The sequence below is a fragment of the Rana temporaria genome, chromosome 5 (genome assembly GCF_905171775.1).
Source record: "Rana temporaria chromosome 5, aRanTem1.1, whole genome shotgun sequence".
NCBI classification, from domain to species: domain Eukaryota; kingdom Metazoa; phylum Chordata; class Amphibia; order Anura; family Ranidae; genus Rana; species Rana temporaria.
In genome coordinates this window covers 18,387,799-18,403,912 of record NC_053493.1, presented here as the reverse complement: position 1 = coordinate 18,403,912, position 16,114 = coordinate 18,387,799, and positions in this window count along the sequence as shown.

Sequence of the window (16,114 nt, the reverse complement as noted above, 5' to 3'; positions counted from 1 at the left end):
CATCTGCCCCCTCTCCTTTCCATATCTGCCCCCTCTCCTTTCCTCATCTGCCCCCTCTCCTTCCCTCATCTGCCCCCTCTCCTTTGCTTATCTTCCCCCTCTCCTTTCCTTTTCTGCCCCCTCTCCTTTCCTCATCTGCCCCCTCTCCTTCCCTCATCTGCCCCTCTCCTTTGCTTATCTTCCCCCTCTCCTTTCCATATCTGCCCCCTCTCCTTTCCTTATCTGCCCCTCTCCTTTCCTTATCTGCCCCCCTCTCCTTCCCTCATTCTGCCCCCTCTCCTTTCCTTACCTGCCCCCTCTCCTTTCCTTATCTGCCCTCTCTCCTTTCCTCATCTGCCCCCTCTCCTTCCCTCGTCTGCCCCCTCTCCTTTCCATATCTGCCCCCTCTCCTTTCCATATCTGCCCCCTCTCCTTCCCTCATCTGCCCCCTCTCCTTCCCTCATCTGCCCCATCTCCTTTCCATATGTGCCCCCTCTCTCTCCCACGTCTCTCCTTTCCTCACCTGTATCCCTCCTACCTGCCTCACTTTCTGCTCCTCTCCAGCCCTCCTCTCCCTTTCTCCGGACCCCCCCCCCGGCTCTCTATGAAGAATGGACACTGACTGATCTTCTCTTTGCAGTCCATGAAAGAAAACAAATGTCTGTAAACAATACAAAGCTGTGGACCTCACACAGAGCGCCGGGCTCCGAGATCCTCCTTTCCAGCCAATCAGCGCAATACAAATCCATAGAATGGAGCTGCTCTGTCCACCCAGTCCTGAGATTTACACAGCTCTGCCTGGCAGAAGACCTGATGCTTCTCTGCTGCAGTCAGTAACACTTACAAGTCTTGTTCCTCCCCCCCGCTCTGGTATTGGTCAGTGAAGGAGAAGCAGCAGACCTAGGAGCTCACCTGTCTCTCTGCTCTCCCCTCCTATCAGCACGCTCTTTGCACTGTGGAACACCTACCTGGCTACTTGTGTTTCTTCTCCCTCCCCCACTCTAAGCTCTGCTTAGCCAAATTCAGGTACTAATACTGCTTACATTTTACAAAAATATGTATTTAATGATTACAGGACTGCATTTATTTGTGTCTTTTATATCTGTCTGAAATTGGCTCCTCCCTCCCTCAGCAACAGGCCAATGAAATGTTTAAATAAAGGGTTTCCTTTTTTTTATTTCATACCCTATTTTACACCTTGTGGCGCCATCCCGTGGCCTCTGTGCTCCTCTATGCAATGCAAGAAGATCATGGCTGGTGGGAGGGGCCAGCAGGGGGCTGTACATAGCTTCCTGAAAACATCACAGCGCCCGGCCTCAGTACTCCCACACCCAGGGCCGCCATCAGGGGGGTGCAGGCAGTACACCAGTAAGGGCCCGGAGGTCCCCAGGGGGCCGGATGGCAACCCCCTTTTTTTTTTTTGTAAGGGGCCCGGAGGTCCCCAGGGCCCCGTATGGCAACCCCCCCATTTTTTTAATATATATATTTTTTTTATTTATTTATTTATTAAAGGGCCCGGAGGTCCCCGGGTGGCAACCCCCCCCCCCTTTTTTTATACAAATTTGATTTATTTATTCCTATATATATTATTTTTTTATTAAAGGGCCCAGGGGTCCCCAGGGCCCAGGATGGCAACCCCCCCCTTTTATATATATATATATATATATATATATATATATATATCTTTTTTATTATTATCATTTATTAAAGGGCCCGGAGGTCCCCAGATGGCAACCCCCCCTTTTTTTTATACAAATTTGATTTATTTATTCCTATATATATATTTTCTTTATTAAAGGGCACTAGGGCCCCGTATGGCAACCCCCCATTTTTTTTTATATATATATTTTTTAATTTTTTTATTTATTAAAGGGCCCGGAGGTCCCTGGATGCTGCCCCCATTCTTTTTATTTTTTTATATATATTTTTTTTATTTATTTATTTATTAAAGGGCCCGGAGGTCCCCGGATGGCAACCCCCCCCCTTTTATTATACAAATTTGATTTATTTATTCATATATATATATAATTTTTTTTAAAGGGCCCAGAGGTCCCCAGGGCCCCGGATGGCAACCCCCCTTTTTTTATTTTTTTTTATAACATTTAAAAAAAAAAATTATATATATATATATATATATATATATATATTTTTTTTTTTATTATTATTATTTAAAGGGCCCAGGGGTCCCCAGGGCCCCGGATGGCAACCCCCCTTTTTTTTATAACATTTAAAAAAAAATGATATATATATATATATATATATATATTTATTTATATATATATATTTTATTTTTTTTTATTATTTCATTAGCCTGTTTATTATTATTATTTATTAAAGGGCCTGGACCCCCCTTTTTTTTTTTATAAAAAATTGATTTATTTATTTCTATTTATTTTTTGTTTTTATTAAATGGCCCAGAGGTCCCCAGGGCCCCGGATGGCAACCCCCCTTTTTTTATTTTTTTTATAACATTTAAAAAAAAAAAAATATATATATATATATATATATATATATATATATATATATATATATATATATATCCCCAGGGCCCAGGATGGCAACCCCCCCTTTTTTTTATTTTTTTTTTAATAAAACAAATGTTTAATTTTATTTATATTTTTTTTAGTTGTTTTTTTTTTCTTTTTATTAAAGGGCCCAGAGGTCCCCAGGGGCCCGGAGGTCGGCCTTGCCCACACCCCTGATGCAAAGCAGTGGGCGGGCTCTTGGGAGGAGTTATGCAAATATCAAAATGACTTGATGGGTGGGTGTCAGTCTGGAGGAGTGGGCGTGGCTGGGCAGGTTGTCTTTGCATGCAGAGCACTTTAGGTAAAGCCCATATGCAATGCTGAGTCTCTATGATTGGAAGACCTGACATCCAATGAATAAAAGGGACACGGCAGGGAGCGTTAGGCTGCGGAGGGAAGGGCTAAGTGATGCCGGATGTCCCCCAGTTAGGAAATGAGTGGGGCACTCTCGCTTAGGGTTGCCACCTTATCCCTTTAAAAAGGAACACATCTGAATTACACAGGTTCTGTGGCTGATTAAGGTGGTAATTAAACTCACTTGGTGCCTTATCTGCATTAAATTAGCCTCAGAACCTGTGTAATTCATATGTGTTCCTTTTTAAAGGGATGAGGTGGCAACCCTACTCTCGCTTCTAATGCACATTACAAGAAGCTCGCAGTGTGCAGTGAAATCAGAGTGCGCCTTTAGCCACATTGGGGTTTAGCAGCGTTTCTCTGCCTTTATGCTAAAAACAATGGTTCCCTATGAGAGCTGTCTTCACTGATCCGACTTTCAGCCTATTGATTTCAATAGAAGTCGCATCCAAGTTGGATCGCCGTGATCCGACTTGTGCCCTGAGGATCTTGAAGGGGAACCCCACGCCAAAAAAAAAAAAAAAATGGCGTTGGGTGCCCACCAAAATCCATACCAAGCCCTTTGAGTCCGGGATGGATCTTAAAAGGGAACCCTGCGCCAAAATCAAAGAAAAAAATGGCGTGGGTCCCCCCCAGGACCCTTTGGCCTGGTATGGATTTTAAGGGGAAACCCCACGGCCAAAAAAAAAAAAAAAAAATGGCGTTGGGTCCCCACCAAAATCCATACCAAGCCCTTTGAGTCTGGTATGGATTTTAAAAGGGAACCCCGCGCCAAAATCAAAGAAAAAATGGCGTGGGTCCCCCCCAGGACCCTTTGGCCTGGTATGGATTTTAAGGGGAAACCCCACGGGCAAAAAAAAAAAAAAAAACAGTGTGGGGCCCCCCCAAAATTCATTCCAGACCCTTATCCTAGCATGCAGCCCATCAGGTCAGGAAGGGGGGATGAGTGACCTCCCCCCCTCCTGGACCATACCAGGCCACACGCTCTCAACATGGGGGGTCCATGTTGATAGGGACAAGGGCCTCTTCCCAACAACCCTGGACGGTGGTTGTGGGGGGTCTGAGGGCAGGGGGTTTATCGTAATCTGGAAGCCCCCCCCCCAGATTTCGGCCCCTTCATGTGAATGAGTAGGGGGTAAATTCCCTATCCCACACCTCCTCATTCCTATTTCAGACACTCTGACCAATCAGAAGCACTGTGACAAGATCACAGAGGAGGGGGCAGATCCACAGAAGGATTACGCCGGCGTATCTACTGATACGCCGGCGTAATTTAAAATTTCCTGCGTCGTATCTTTGTTTTGTATCCACAAAACAAGATACGACGGCATCTGGGCTCGATCCGACAGGCGTACGTCTTAGTACCCCGTCGGATCTAAGCTGCAATTTTTCGGCGGCCGCTAGGTGGCGTTCCTGTCGAAATCCGTGTCGAGTATGCAAATTAGCTAGTTACGGCGATCCACGAACGTACGTCGGCCCGGCGCATTTTTTCCCGTCGTTTGCATTCGGCTTTTTCCGGCGTATAGTTAAAGCTGTTGTTATGAGGCGTACTCAATGTTAAGTATGGCCGTCGTTCCCGCGTACAATTTTGAATTTTTTTTTACGTCGTTTGCGTAAGTCGTTCGCGAATTGGAATTTGCGTAGAATGACGTCAGCTTCGTGAGCATTGGCTTGTTCCGGTTAAATTCCAAACATGCGCACTGGGATACCCCCACGGACGGCGCATGCGCAGTTAAAAAAAAAAGTAGTTTACGACGGGTCACGGCGTATTTACATAAAACACGCCCCCATTACATCCATTTGAATTCCGCGCCCTTACACCGCAGGAGATACACTACGCCGCCGTAACTTACGGCGCGAATTCGCTGAGGATTCAAAACAAAACAAAGTAAGTTACAGCGGCGTAGTGTATCTTAGATACGCCACGCCCGGCGCAATAATGCGCCATTGTACGAGGATCTACCCCGAGGTATTTAGGGGTATAAATGCGTTTTTATGGGTCTAAGAGGCACTGAGCCCCACCAGGCGTATTTTTGGGTCATGTGGCAGCAGAAGGAAGGGATTAGTCATGCCGGCTCTCCGATCTTTTCCGATCTCCCCCCCTCCGCCACGTCTTTCATTAACTCTTATCCACTCACTCCCCAATGTACACCTACACACATCCAAACACAAATGCCATTTACCGGCGCTCTACGAAAAACACGCGCCTTAAAGGGCTCTTCAGTGATTCGGATAATTGCTCTGTGTACAAACAAGCTGCAAGGTAAACAACAAGAAACGCGGCTCACTCTGCGCACTGATGGCGAGCGCAATGGATGCAATCAATGTCAGCCTATTATTGTTGTTAGGAAAGCGATTATTTCCAGGATTTATAAAACATCGACATATGTTTTCTGTACATCTACTGCAAACCGGAGGCAGAAAAGATTCACAAAATGTTCTTTTTTTTTTTTTCAGCTAATGGTCTCTAAAAGGAAAAAAAAAATCATATAAGAAAAAAATCAATAAAAAAAAACCCAATATAATAAATAAATATCTCTATCTATCTATCTATCTATCTATCTATCTATCTATCTATCTATCTATCTATCTATCTATCTATCTATCTATCTATCTATCTATCTATCAAACTTCACAATTTTTATTTATTTATTTATTTTTCTCCAACTAATGGTCTCTTAGTAAGATATTTCTTTGATGTAAGAAAAGAAAAACAAATCATATAAGAAAAAATCTATAAAAAAAACCCCAATGTAAATATATAAAAAAAGCTTCACAAAATGTTTTTTTTAAGATATTTCTCAGATAAAAAAAAAAGAAAAAAAATTATGATTTTTTAAAAGAGAAAAATCAATAAAAAAAACACAATATAATATAATAATAAAAATATATATATATATATATATATATATATATATATATATATATATATATATATATATATATATATATATATATATATATATATATATATATATATATATATACATAGAGCTTCCCAATTTTTTTTTTTTAAGATATTTCTCAAAAAAATCATATAAAGGACAAAAATCAATAAAAAAAACACAATATAATAAATTTTATATATATATATATATATATATATATATATATATATATATATATATATATATATATATATATATATATATATATATACATACATATATATACATAGAGCTTCACAATTTTTTTTTAAAATATTTCTCAGATGTAAAAAAATAAATAAAATCATTTAAAAGAGAAAAATCAATAAAAAAAATCATATAAAAGAGAAAAATCAATAAAAAAAATCAATAAAAAAAACACAATATAATAAATTATATATATATATATATATATATATATATATATATATATATATATATATATATATATATATATATATATATATATATACATAGAGAGAGAGCTTCACAAAATGTTATTTTTTTTCTCCAGCTAATGGTCTCTTAGTAAGATATTTCTTAGATGTAAGAAAATAAAAACAAATCATATAAGAAAAAATCAATAAAAAAAACCCCAATGTAAATATATAAAAAAGCTTCACAAAATGTTTTTTTTTAAGATATTTCTCAGATGTGAAAAAAGAAAAAAAATCATATAAAAGAGAAAAATCAATAAAAAAAACACAATATAATAAATATATATATATATATATATATATATATATATATATATATATATATATATATATAGCTTCACAAAATGTTATTTTTTTGCTCCAGCTAATGGTCTCTTAGTAAATATCTTACTAAGAGACCATTAGCTGGAGCAAAAAAATAACATTTTGATGTAAGAAAAAAAAAATCATATAAGAAAAAATCAATAAAAAAAAAAACCAATATAAATATACTTTCGAATTCTGATTTTGAATTTTTCCGATTTTTGAATTTCCGATTTTCGCTTTATCGAATATTTAAATTTTGGAATTTCTGGATTTTCGAATTTTTGCATTTTTGGATTTCCGAATTGTTGAATTTCCGAGTTTCCAAATTTTGAAATTTCCGATTTTGAAAATTTTGGAATTCCGAAAATTTGGAAATAAATGAATTGCACTTGTCTACTGGTCACCTACTGTATTAGAGCGCTTTTGGAATTTCCGATTTTCGAATTTACGATTTTTGCATTTTGGAATTTACGATTTTCACAGCTGTTCTGTGAAGCCCTCAGGCCGCGTACACACGGTCGGACAAAACCGATGAGAATGGACCGAGGTTCAGTTTCATCGGTCCAAACAGACCGTGTGTATAGCCCATCGGTCTGTTTTCCTTCGGTCCAAAATGTTAAAACATGCTTTAACCACTTGCCGACCGCCATTATACGTCGGCAAGGTGGCTCTGCTGGGCGAGAGCACGTAATATGACGTCCTCTCTCCCACCCGCTCGCCCCCGACTCCCGTGCGTGTTCCCCGGCGGGCGCGATCGCCGCCGGGCACACGCGATCGCTCGGTACAGAGCGGGGACCGGGAGCTGTGTGTGTAAACACACAGCTCTCGTTCCTGTCAGCAGGGGAAATGCTGATCTTCGGTTCATACAATGTATGAACCGAGGATCAGTGTTTCCCCTAGTGAGGCCACCCCCCCCCCCCCCACAGTAAGAACACACCCAGGCATACTTAACCCCTTCCCCGCCCCCTAGTGTTAACCCCTTCACTGCCAGTGGCATTTTTATAGTAATCCAATGCATTTTTATAGCACTGATCGCTATAAAAATGCCAATGGTCCCAAAAATGTGTCAAAAGTGTCCGAAGTGTCCGCCATAATGTCGCAGTACCGAAAAAAAAAATCGCTGATCGCCGCCATTACTAGTAAAAAAAATATAATAAAAATGACATAAAAATACCCCCTATTTTGTAAACGCTATAACTTTTGCGCAAACCAATCAATAAACGCTTATTGCGATTTTTTTTTACGAAAAATATGTAGAAGAATATGTATCGACCTAAACTAAGGAAAAAAAATGTTTTTTTATATATTTTTGGGGGATATTTATTATAGCAGAATGTAAAAAATATTAATTTTTTTCAAAATTGTCGCTCTATCTTTGTTTATAGCGCAAAAACTAAAAACCGCAGAGGTGATCAAATACCACCAAAAGAAAGCTCTATTTGTGGGAAAAAAAGGACGCCAATTTTGTTTGGGAGCCACTTCGCACGACCGCGCAATTGTCTGTTAAAGCGACGCAGTCCCGAATCGCAAAAAGTACTCTGGTCTTTGGGCAGCAATATGGTCCGGGGGGTAAGTGGTTAAAATCGAACCGATGGCCCGCTGCCTGATCGGACCAAACCGATGGTTAGTACAGAAAAGCATCGGTTCAAAACCCGCGCATGCTCAGAATCAAGTCGACGCATGCTTGGAAGCACTGAACTTCATTTTATTCAGCACGTCGTGTGTTTGATGTCACTGCGTTCTGACCCGATCGGTTTTTGGAAAGATGGTGTGTACGCACATCAGACCATCAGGCCACTTCAGCGGTGAACCGATGGAAATGGCCCGTCGGACCATTCTCATCGGTTTGGAACGACCGTGTGTACGCGCCCTCAGAGGTTTGTTAGAGAACCTTAGTGAATAAAGAGATTTTTGTTCACTTTTTGGAACGAGGGATTGAACAGTTCTCCGTGAGATGTTCAAAGCTTGATCTTCTTTACATTTCTCCACAACTTTGAATTTTGAACTTCGAATATCCGATTTTTGCAATTTTCAAATTTACGATTTTTTGGGGATTTCCGAATTTTGGCATTTCCAAATTTTCGAATTTCCGAAATCCGAAAATTCTGAAATTGAAAAATTCGAAAATTGAAAAATTCGGAAATTCCTGAGTTGACTAATTTGTCAAAATTTGTTAAAAAACGGATTCGGATCTAAACGAATTGCACTTGTCTACTGGTCACTAACACACCTCCTGTATTAGAGAGCCCCCACTCTGGATGAAGGAGCACAAGGGGCACCTATAGACAGCAGCATTGTTAGTCTGTGGGGAGGGGGGTAGATGATTTAGATATATTAACAAATTAAAGACAAACTGCAATCTTAGATATCTCCGGCGGCGTAACGTATGTCCTTTACGTTACTCCGCCGCAAGTTTAACTGGCAAGTGCCTGATTCCCAAACCACTTACCTGTAAACTTGCGGCGGCGTAGCGTAAAGTCCACCCGCGCAAGCACTCCTAATTCAAATGATCCTGGTAGGGGGCGTGGATCATTTAAATTAAGCGCGCTCCCGCGCCGATCGTAATGCGCATGCTCCGTCGGGTAAATTACCCGACGTGCATTGCGCTAAATGACGTCTCACGGACGTCATTTGTTTTGACGGTAACGTAAATGGCGTCCAGCGCCATTCACGGACGACGTTAAATTTTCAAATTTTGACGCGGGAACGACGGCCATACTTAACATTGAGTACGCCACCTAGGGGGCATCTTTATCTTTACGCCGCGTATCGCTTACGGAAACGACGTAAAATCACTACGACGGGCAAGCGTACGTTAGAGAATCGGCGTGACTAGTCATTTGCATATTCTACGCTGACCGCAAAGGAAACGCCACCTAGCGGTCAGCGTAGATATTGCAGCCTAAGATACAACGGCGCTGGCCGTCATATCTTAGGCATGTTTAAGTGTATCTCAGTTTGAGAATACACTTAAACATAGGACGGCCTTAGAATCGGACTTACGTCGGCGTATCTGCTGATACGCCGGCGTAAATTCTTTAAGAATATGGCCCTCTGATCACTGTAAGCACCTGTGTCAGTGTTAAAACTTTGGTCATTTTTTCCCCCCAAATATAACTACAGTGAAACCTCGGTTTTCGAGTACCCAGCTCTCAAATTTTTGTTGGCGGAAATTCCAAAAGAAAAAGTCACATGGGGCCAGATTCAGGTACAAATACGTTACGCTGCGGCGGCGTAACGTATCCCATTTACGTTACACCGCCGCAAGTTTACAGCGTAAGTGCCTGATTCACAAAGCACTTACCTGTAAACTTGCGGCGGTGTAACGTAAATCCGCTTCAACGCAAGCCCGCCTAATTCAAATGGGGCGTTCCCGCGCCGAACGTACTGCGCATGCTCCGTCCGTCAAATTACCCGACGTGCATTTGCGCTAAATGACGTTGCAAGGACGTCATTGGTTCCGACGTTAACGTAAATGGCGTCCAGCGACATTCACGGACGACTTACGCAAACGACGTGATTTTTCAAATTTCGACGCGGGAACGACGGCCATACTTAACATTGCCTAGTCCACCTAAAGGGCAGCCTTAGTTTTACGCGGCGTATCTCGACGGAAACGACGTAAAGTTAGAGCGACAGGTAAAGCGGACGTTCGTGAATCGGCGTAACTAGTCATTTGCATATTCTATGCCGACCGCAATGGAATCGCCACCTAGCGGCCGGCCTAGAATTGCAGCCTAAGATCCGACGGTATAAGTCAATTACACCTGTCGGATCTTAGGGCTATCTATGCGGAACCTGATTCTATGAATCAGGCGCATAGATACGACAATCGTATCTCAGAGATACGACGGCGTATCAGGAGATACGCCGTCGTATCTCTTCTGTGAATCTGGCCCATGGAGCCTACACACAGTCGGAATTTACGACCAAAAGCTCACATCGAACTTTTCTTTTTGGAATTTCCGATCGTGTGTACGCGGCATAAAAGTGACCCTTTTTTTTTTGTGAAAAGCTTGGGGGGGGGGGGGGGGGGGCGCTCCCATGCACCCCCTATGGGCGGGCCGCCACTGACTCAGGAGGATTTCTAGATGAGCCCGGGAATTTTGCTCTGCCAAGTTTTCAATGGTGTTTATAGATCTGAACGATTTCTCCTGGCAGGTGGGATAGCTGAAAGGCGCATTTATCAGCAGGAATTGACATTTCCAAATACATTGCTACCCACTTTCCTCTGTGCTTGTGTGTCTATTAAAAGGTTTGTATGGCCTTTTTTTTTTTTTTTGTATTTTTGTATTTGCAGGGAATGTTTAACCTTTTCCTAACGGAGCGTAAAAGCCTTCAATGGTTCTAAACGCTCAAGGCTATGTATCTAGGTTTAGGGTTGTCCCGATACCACTTTTTTAGGACTGAGTACAAGTACCGATACTTTTTTCCAAGTACTCGCCGATAGCGAATACCGATACTTTTTTTAAAATGTGTCCCCAAATGCAGCCATGTCCCCCCACAAATGCAGCCATGTCCCCCCACAAATGCAGCCATGTCCCCCCACAGATGCAGCCATGTCCCCCCCCATATGCAGCCATGTCCCCCCCATTTGCAGCCATGTCCCCCCCATATGCAGCCATGTCCCCCCATATGCAGCCATGTCCCCCCCATATGCAGCCATGTCCCCCCCATATCCAGCCATGTCCCCCCCATATGCAGCCATGTCCCCCCATATGCAGCCATGTCCCCCCCATATCCAGCCATGTCCCCCCCATATCCAGCCATGTCCCCCCATATGCAGCCATGTCCCCCCATATGCAGCCATGTCCCCCCCATATGCAGGCATGTCCCCCCCATATGCAGGCATGTCCCCCCATATGCAGGCATGTCCCCCCCCCATATCCAGCCATGTCCCCCCCATATATGCAGCCATGTCCCCCTTACCTGCATGCCGCCGCGCCGCCGCTTGGTTAATACGGGCGGGGAACATTACAGCTTTCATTTGAATAACTGTAGTAATTCGCGCCGCGTATAGCCACTCCCCCTTGCTCGGGATTGGACAGTTCACCCGAGCAAGGGGGAGTGTCTATACGCGGCGCGGCGGGAAACACTACAGCTATTCAAATGAAAGCTGTAATGTTACCCGCCCGTATTAACCCCGCGGCGGCAGCATCGGGGATGCGGCGTATCGGCGGGATGCGGCGTAGGCGGGGGGGGGGGAAGTATCGGATCTGGCATCGGGGGTATTTGCGGGAGTACAAATACTCCCGCAAATACTCGGAATCGGTCCCGATACCGATACTAGTATCGGTATCGTGACAACCCTAATCACCTAGCATTGCTAGAGTGCTACAGTAGGATGTTTTGTGTTAGTGCAGGTCAGGGGTGCCCAACCGCCGACCCGCGGGCCACACGTGCTCTAGGATGGAGGTTCGGCATTAATGTGAAGAACGGAGCCGACGCTAGAGGAAGCAGAGCCAACACTTCCTGTATAGTGCTGGTGTCCTTCCGAGAATTGTCCCCCGGCGGATTTTGCCCGCTCTGTCCTGCGCAGGCCCAGCGAACTTCCGCGCAGCGGACTTCCGAAAATTGCCTAAGCTCAACACAGCTGTGAATCGCCTGGACAAGGCGCATGCGCACGGGGGGCGTGGCGTGTGTATTACTATTATATCGTCTGTATTGCATGAATCTATCTATGGTCGCTGAATTACACCGGCGGGGTGTTTTTTGGAAGCACCTGATTAGATGCCATGCTGGGCGTTCGCGGTTCACTCAGCTGTGTGTTAGCAAAGCAAAGGAATTCACTTTGCTGACACTGAACCGCCTCTCAGCCAATCAGGTTGCTGGGTCTGTTATGACTAAGCACTAGTTTCAGTGCGAAATGCGTCAACAGTCGGGTTTTATTTGATGTTTCTGTGATTTGTAGTGCTGTCCTTCTTTTAACCACTTACCCCCCGGACCATATTGCTGCCTAAAGACCAGAGTACTTTTTGCGATTCGGGACTGCGTCGCTTTAACAGACAATTGCGCGGTCGTGCGACGTGGCTCCCAAACAAAATTGGCGTCCTTTTTTTCCCACAAATAGAGCTTTCTTTTGGTGGTATTTGATCACCTCTGCGTTTTTTATTTTTTGCGCTATAAACAAAAATAGAGCGACAATTTTGAAAAAAATGAATATTTTTTACTTTTTGCTGTAATAAATATCCCCCAAAAATATATAAAAAAACATTTTTTTTCCTCAGTTTAGGCCGATACGTATTCTTCTACATATTTTTCGTAAAAAAAAATCGCAATAAGCGTTTATTGATTGGTTTGCGCAAAAGTTATAGCGTTTACAAAATAGGGGGTATTTTTATGGCATTTTTATTAATATTTTTTTTACTAGTAATGGCGGCGATCAGCGATTTTTTTTTTCGGTATTGCGACATTATGGCGGACACTTCGGACATTTTTGACACATTTTTGGGACCATTGGCATTTTTATAGCGATCAGTGCTATAAAAATGCATTAGATTACTATAAAAATGCCACTGGCAGTGAAGGGGTTAACACTAGGGGGCGGGGAAGGGGTTAAGTATGCCTGGGTGTGTTCTTACTGTGGGGGGGGGGGTGGCCTCACTAGGGGAAACACTGATCCTCGGTTCATACATTGTATGAACAGAAAATCAGCATTTCCCCTGCTGACAGGAACGAGAGCTGTGTGTTTACACACACAGCTCCCGTTCCCCGCTCTGTACCGAGCGATCGCGTGTGCCCGGCGGCGATCGCGCCCGCCGGGCACACGCACGGGAGTCGGGGGCGAGCGGGGAGCGCGCGCCCCCTAGTGGCGGCTATACGATAGGACGTATAGCTACGGGCTCTCGCCCAGGAGAGCCGACCTGCCGCCGTATAATGACGGTGCGCGGTCGGCTACTAGTTAATAAAGGCTACCATTTTTTCAGAGTGCGGCTGTCCAGAAACAATTTTTGTTCCTGCTTTGCCGGGTCTGTTACCGGTCACCTGATTGGCTAAAACATCAGTCGCTATGATTGGACGCCTGAGAGAGGATGGAAGAAGACATGGAGGACATGCAGGAGACCGCCGCTGACCCGTTCAGAGACAGGTAAGTGCCGGGCAGCATCTAATGGGGCACAGTAGCGGCAATTGATGGGCACACTGGCAGCATTTGATGGGGCACAGTAGCGGCAATTGATGGGTACACTGGCAGCATCTGATGGGGCACATTAGCGGCAACTGGTTGGCACACTGGCAGCAATTGATGGGGCACAGTAGTGGCAATTGATGGGCACATTGGCAGCAATTGATGGGGGACAGTAGCGGCAATTGATGGGCACACTGGCAGCATTTTGATGGGGCACAGTAGTGGCAATTGATGGGCACACTGGCAGCATTTGATTGGGCACAGTAGCGGCAATTGATGGGCACACTGGCAGCATTTGATGGGGCACAGTAGCAGCAATTGATGGGCACACTGGCAGAAATTAATGGGGCACAGTTGTGCCAATTGATGGGCACACTGGCAGACATTGATGGGCACACTGGCAGCAATTGATGGGGCACAGTAGCGCCAACTGATGGGCACACTGGCAGCATTTGATGGGCACAGTAGCGGCAATTGATGGGCACACTGGCAGCATTTGATGGGGCACACTGGCGGTAATTGATGGGTACAGTGTCAGCAATTAATGGGTACAGCAGCTGCATTTGATGGCACAGTGGTGGCAATTTATGGGTACAGTGGCTGCGTTTGATGGCACAGTAGCTGCGTTTGGCACAGTATCTGCATTTGATGGGCTCAGTGGCTGCAATTGATGGATTTTTTTTTTCAGTTTGTTTGCGCCCCACCCAAAATTTTGACCACCAGCCGTCATTGTATACAACACATTGCGCCATTTGTTTCTTTCTGTTTTAACTTTATTGAAATGTCACAAAACGACACATCAGTCAGCATTGTGGACTGCGGCACGCTGTGACATGCATTGCAGCCCAATGCACCTGGTGTGAATGAGCTCTTGAAAGCCACTAAAGAACTAGGTTTACTTTCCTTTTTTAATCATTTGACTTTATCCGTTTTCAATTTCACATTTTGAGCTTATTTTTATTCGCACTTTGCTTGTCTCAAGCTTCTGACAGTACAGGGAAATTCTTCAAAGTCGACCTTTTTTGACAATCGCGCTGAAGCCGAAATTACCTGCAGCACCAATTAGTTGGGGATTGAGCGACTGACGACCACGGCCTCTTAACTTTGCTGAAAATACATTTTGCTCTAACATAAGTAATCAAACCAATTTTATTTTCTTTTGTTGTTAAAGGGGAGTTCCGGCCACAATTTCACTTTTTAAATATAAATACCCCTGTAATACACAAGCTTAATGTATTCTAGTAAAGTTAGTCTGTAAACTAAGGTCCGTTTTGTTAGGTTGTTACAGCATTTAGACACTTTATAAAATAGAAATTGACTGGGGCCATCTTAAGTGTGGGCATCATGAAGCCAGACTGTATGACTTCCTGGATTTCAGCCTTGCAGATCTTGCACATGCTCAGTGCTGCACAAGCAGTGTCAGATCAGGTTTCAGCACCTGTGCTGTCCAAGTCACATGATTCTTTGAGACTGGGGAGTGCACAGACTCCTGGAAAGTTACACCCACTACATTCCCAGGAGTCTGTGCGGTGTAGGTTAGGAAGCATTAAGCACCTAGGTGCAGGAAGTGGGAAGATTAACTATTCTGCCTAGCAACAACACTTTGAAGGCATCTAAAAAAAAAAAACATTTTCGTAAAGAACTAATGACATTTTTTTAAAACTACTGATGTAATGTTATATTTATGGGTGGAACTCCACTTTAAAAGTAATCCATGTCCAGTTTAAAGCCCCTAAATGTATGTTCACGTGTCTTGTAGCGCTATCTGTGAGCCTCCAAATACACCGAAGAACACACGGAATACAACCGAAGGAGTTGCGCTGTTCTGCTGACAGGGGTTCCATCTTCACCCGGTCTTTCTACCGGGTTCGAGTGCTCTGGCCATCTGATATCACGTCACGGCCGCGCACGGGTGTCCGCGGGTGTCCGCTCCATAGGGCAAGGGAGGGCGCTTGTCCTCCCTTGCCATCAAACGCAGCCACTGTACCCATTAATTGCCACCACTGTGCCATCAAACACAGCTATTGTACTATCAATTGTTGACACTGTGCCCATCAATTGCTGACACTGTACCCATGAATTGCCGCTACTGTGCCCATCAACTGCCGCTACTGTGCCCATCAACTGCCACTACTGTGCCCATCAACTGCTGCCAGTGTGCTCATCAATTGCCGCTACTGTGCCCATCAAATGCTGCCAGTGTGCATCTCCCCGCGGGCCCGGTACTTACCTTGTCTCGGTGGGGCAGTGAGTCACGACGACATCCTCCACGCTCCTCGATGTCTTCTCCCGTCCTCTCTTCCCATCCTCTGCTAAGATTGGACGCCTAATAGGCGGCGTCCAATCACAGCGCCTGTCGTTTCAGCCAATCAGGTGACAGGTAACAGACCCGAGCACCTGATTGGCAGAGAGGATGTTTTAGTGTTAGGAAAGCAAATATTAATTCACAATGAGTGAACA